Raw genomic sequence first — 6,000 nt, 5'->3', positions numbered from 1 at the left:
TTGGATTGTTGGAAATATGAGCAATTTACCATAGAATTTTATTAACAGAAAAGGTAGGAAAAACATGACTATCATAATAGAGATGAAACAAGGCAGGCAATATAGAGATGAGACAGCAAAAGACATGTGCAAATATGATCTAGAAGAGAACATATATTGAGCCGTTCTATATGCACAAAGCATCATATGAAAGGATGAGCACAAACAGAACATATCTAGAAGTGAAACTAGAGCAAGAAGTTGTGGCAGGAACTCAAAGAAAAAGAACATGAGTACATACTGAGTTGCAGCAGCAGTAGGGTTGGTGTTGGCGTTGTCATTGGCCATGTTATCGAAGAGGTGGTCGATGATGGGGAAGAAGTCGTCGTCCGGGAAGTGATCGTTGATGTCCGTATTGGAAGCCAGTAGTCGCGCTGAGCGCTCCCCAAAAACCTTATTGCCCTTCTCCCGTACAGGACTCGAAGAGACGGAGTTTCGGAGGCCTACTGTCCTGACCTACGGTGCACGCCGCAAGTCGGGATGGGGAAGAACGTAGCAGCAGCACAAAGAATGGAATCGGTGGCGAGAGAAAGTTCTGATGTGTATCACTCGAGAGGAGCGACCTCCCTTTTATAGGCGCAAGAGAAGGAGGCGAGAGGCCAGCGACGGGAGCCGAAGAGAACGAGGGAGATGAAACGAACAGACATGAGCCAAAAGGTGCAGCGTTCATGTTCAATCTCCACTATAGCAAAACGTTCGACTTCCGGGTAACCTTTCGTATACCAGTCGTGTTGGAAATATGCCCTAGAGGCAATAATAAAATGGTTATTATCATATTTCCTTGTTCATGATAATAGTCTATTGTTCATGCTATAATTGTATTAACAGGAAACAGTAATACATGTGTGAATAAATAGATCACAATGTGTCCCTAGCAAGCCTCTAGTTGGCTAGCTCGTTAGCCAATAGATGATCATGGTTTCCTGATCATGGGCATTAGATGTCATTGATAACGGGATCACATCACATAAATGTTTCTCGTTTATGGAGGTGACGAAGAGCTCGTCGTAAAGGGTTACGTCGATGCTAGCTTCGACACAGATCCGGATGACTCGAAGTCACAGACCGGATACGTATATGTGTTGAATGGTGGGGCAGTGAGCTGGTGCAGCAGCAAGCAAGAAGTCGTGGCAGCATCTACATGTGAAGCGGGGTACATAGCTGCTTCAGAAGCGGCTCATGAAGGAATTTGGATGAAGGATCTCATCACCGACCTTGGAGTGGTTCCAAGCACGTCGGGTCCAATGACACTCTTCTGTGATAACACTGGGGCCATTGACATAGCAAAGGAGCCCAGGTTTCACCGGAAGACGAGGCACATCAAACGGCGCTACAACTCCATCCAGGACCATGTCCAGAGTGGAGTGATAGATATTCGTAAAGTACAGACGGATCTGAATGTTGCAGACCCGTTGACTAAACCTCTTCCACAAGCAAAACATGATCAACACCATAATGCTATGGGTGTTCGATACATCACAATGTAACTAGATTATTGAATGTAGTGCAAGTGGGAGACTGTTGGAAATATGCCCTAGAGGCAATAATAAAATGGTTATTATCATATTTCCTTGTTCATGATAATAGTCTATTGTTCATGCTATAATTGTATTAACAGGAAACAGTAATACATGTGTGAATAAATAGATCACAATGTGTCCCTAGCAAGCCTCTAGTTGGCTAGCTCATTAGTCAATAGATGATCATGGTTTTCTGATCATGGGCATTAGATGTCATTGATAACGGGGTCACATCATTGGGAGAATGATGTGATGGACAAGACCCAATCCTAAGCATAGCACTAGATCGTGTTGTTCGTATGCTAAAGCTTTTCTAATGTCAAGTGTCTTTTCCTTCGACCGTGAGATTGTGCAACTCCCGGATACCGTAGGAGTGCTTTGGGTGTATCAAAAGTCACAACGTAACTGGGTGACTATAAAGGTGCACTACGGGTACCTCTAATAGTGTCTGTTGGGTTGGTACGAATCAAGATCGGATTTGTCACTCCGTGTGACGGAGAGGTATCTCTGGGCCCACTCGGTAGAACATCATCATGAGCTCAATGTGACTAAGGAGTTAGTCACACGATGACGTGCTACGGAACGAGTAAAGAGACTTACCGGTAACGAGATTGAACAAGGTATTGGTATACCGACGATCGAATCTCGGGCAAGTTCTATACCGACAGACAAAGGGAATCGTATACGGGATTGATTGAATCCTTGACATCGTGGTTCATCCGATGAGATCATCGTGGAGCAAGTGGGAGCCACCATGGGTATCCAGACCCCACTGATGGTTATTGGCCAGAGAGGTGTCTCGGTCATATCTGCCTGTCTCCCGAACCCGTAGGGTCTACACACTTAAGGTTCGATGACACTAGGGTTATAGGGAATTGTTATACGAGTTTACCGAAAGTTGTTCGGAGTCCCGGATGAGATCCCGGACGTCACGAGGAGCTCCGGAATGGTCCGGAGGTAAAGATTGATATATAGGATGGATGGGTTCGGACGCCGGAAGTGTTTCGGGCATCACCGGTAACGTACCGGGACCACCGGAGGTGGCCCCGGGGGTCCACCGAAGGGGGGCAATGACCCCAAGAGGCTAGATGGGCCAAGTGCGGGAGGGAACCAGCCCCTAGGTGGGCTGGTGCGCCTCCCACACCCAGCCCAGCCCAATGCGCAGGTGGTGGGGAGAGGGGGCAACCCTAGGCGCGGGTGGGCCCACCAGGTGGTGCGCCACCCCCTCCCACCCTAGCCGCCGCCCCCCTTTTCCCATCTGGTGACCTCGTCTCTCCATCGACAACACGCCGTCGTGCTGCTGGAGTTCTTCCCCAACCTCTCCCTCCTCCTTGCTGGATCAAGGTGCGGGAGACGTCACCGGGTTGCACGTGTGTTGAACGCGGAGGTGCCGTAGTTCGGCACTAGATCGGAATCACACCGCGATCCGAATTGCTGCGAGTACGACTCCATCAACCGCGTTCTAGTAACGCTTACGCTTAGCGATCTTCAAAAGTATGAAGATGCTCTTACCGATCTCTCGTTGCTGGTCTCTCCATAGGAAGATCTGAATATGCGTAGGAAAATTTTGAATTTATGCTACGTTACCCAACAAGTCGTGCGCGGCTCATTCCCGCAACCCGCGTCGTGACGAGGCGAGACGGACGGAGGAGGAGGAGCGCGCGTGTATGTCTCTCTTGTTCTCAAAGTCATACATATGTGGAAACATCCTCCTTTATAAGGAGGTCCAACTTCCGATAAACTAGTAATGTGGGACTAAACTTCTTCACCTCTTGCCTTGCACGAATGAGTTGCGTGGGCCTCTAAAATTTATTATGAATTTTTAAAATTATCATTGGGCTGGCCCAAAATAGATAAAATTTCAACAATGATATGCACGCTTTGGGTATTCATAAAAAAATATATGATATTAGCTTGCCGGCTTACACGGTTACTCTAACCCTACAGAGCTAAACTACTGTTATCAATAATCACCACTATTCTAAGTTCTGGTCTTCGAATCAACGACTTACCAATAAAACTGTCCTTGGAGAACCTTTGTAAAGTCAAGCCACCAATGGTGCTTTGATGAAAGAATGGCGCCTACGAAAAGAGGCTATCATGAGCCAATCACTAAGCTAAGCTTATAGGATTTCTGCAGTTTAAAACGTATGTGTGATGGAAAACTTAATTAGACGGCTCATGTATTCGGCGGTCAGCGTTTCCGGTCCAGCGCGTACGTCGCCTTTACCTAATTTTCGTTTTTGTTCATATATACGCGCGTCATGTTCTTTATAGTGCCAGTGCGCGGAGGGGGCTCAAGTTTGTTAATTACTCGTAGTTCTTTTCATTTTTCTGCAAATCCCATGTAGAGCAGGCACAAAGCTACCCAGCCTTTAGAACCCCTTAATTTTGCTTTTAGCATAGTTTATTTAACCAACTTATGCCTTAATTTTATTGAAAGAAACCTCTTTTTTGCTTTCATTTAATCGTGACCCACTTAATTTGTCAATGGGCATGGACCTAGTCGCTCTATATTTACGACTTGAAACGAACCATGTCTCTACTACTTGCATTTCGTGGTCTTAGAGGAAGATGTGGAAGATTTAATTATTTAGAAGTTCACTAAGATGAGACTTATTCCGCTTCTTCGGCATACAAAGTACAATTTAAAGGCCTCACGTCATCTGATCTTGTTCACTCCGTGTGAAGGGTGTAGGCTCCCCAAAGATGTAAATCCTTTGTTTGGATGGTTCTTTAAAATAGAATATGGATATCAAACTGCTTGATATGTCGTGGCTGGTCCACCTGTGGCTTATGTCCTCTTTGCAAGCAAGTTCAAGAGTTCACTACTCACCGGCTCTTCCAACATCGTTACACGAAGCGCATTTCAATTGACATCCATCCGTGGCTTGATATACACCACATCTCTACTAACACTTGAGCGACGAGCGCTTTTGTCAGAGGATGATAGAATCATATCATGCAGATTCGCCTTGGCTCCTCTAAAGCCCTTGTCTCGTTCATGATGCTCATTTTTTCAATGGTTTGGTCTGAGAGAAACGTTAGAGTCTTTTGCAACGTCGCGGTTCGCTCAACGGTCATCCTTAACAAGATTAAGCATGAGGTATCGCTTTGGATCCGGGTGGATGCCATGCACATGGGTATTGTAATGTCGTGGGAGTATGTCTAACACGATCCTCTCAATCAATGAAATGACAAGTTTTTTGCCACGTTTGAAAAAACCTACTTGCATTTGCCATCAAGTGTAAAAAATGAATATACGGTTTCACGAGCAGCTCTCCTGCCGATTATTCAGGAAAAGAGTCTTAGCTCCCCGATTGACTTGTCTCGTCCCATTCTTCAGTTTGGGAAGCGGGTGGAGGCGGGGTGGCGGCACGTGTCCAAGGAGACCCATCCATCTTAATACTTTTTGGTCACGTCATGTTTCCCGGCATACACGTTTCAGCGACATCGTACGTCAAGCCGTGTTCGTGCTGGTAATAATGACAGGAGGACAATGCACAGTACCAACACACTTTGTGTATAGCTAGAGTATCTACGCCGGACCTCACATTCACAAACGCCCGAGCAAATCGCGTGATGACAACAATTCGATTCAGGTCCTTTCTAACCGGTCTCAAGCATTCGGGCTATTTTTAGTCTAAATATAAAACGGATATGAAAAGTCTAGACATGCCCAAACACGTCTCGTCCGACGCGACAGGCCGACCTTGTTAGAATATAAACTGTAGAGGGATAGGAAACTACTTTAAACTGGTTTCCTCTTATCTCTTTACGTCTCTCTTATCTCTTGTAACCTCCTAGAGAATCAACTTGTATGTCAAGGTATCTATCCTATAAATATAATGCGGCCCGAGACAAAGGGTTCTACGCTTCCTCATATGATCATCATAGCCAGTTCCTCTCGTACGTCTAGCCTTCGAGAGTAAAACCGATCTATTGATCGCGAGAGAGGGGAACAAGATCGAGCCGAAAGATACACCATGACAGTTACCACGCCATCCACCGCCTCATCTACATCTTCCACCTTTGCTCCATCTTCCATGTCCAGCAGCTCGATCTCCCTCGGTCCACCTCCAACACAGAAGCTCACGAGGACAAATTTCCTCCTCTGGAAGGCCGTCGTGCTACCCCAGATTAAGGGAGCACAGATGGAGCACTTCCTCGACGCCGCAAGTCCGGCGCCTCGTGCCACCATCACCATCACCAGCAATGGGAAGGACGAGCAGGTTGCCAACCATGCCAGACCAATCTGGTATGCTCAGCAGCAATAGGTACAAGGATACCTTATGGGATCTCTATCTCGAGAGGTCCTTGCTCAAGTCGCCATGCTCCAGACGTCGGCCGAAGTATGGGCTGCTATTCATGCCATGTTTGCCGCACAAATACAAGCCAAGAAGATCAATACGAGGATGGCGCTCACAAATTTGCACAAAGG

This window comes from Hordeum vulgare, chromosome 3H (assembly GCF_904849725.1).
Source record: "Hordeum vulgare subsp. vulgare chromosome 3H, MorexV3_pseudomolecules_assembly, whole genome shotgun sequence".
NCBI lineage: Eukaryota > Viridiplantae > Streptophyta > Magnoliopsida > Poales > Poaceae > Hordeum > Hordeum vulgare.
Note: the sequence above shows the minus strand (reverse complement) of the source record.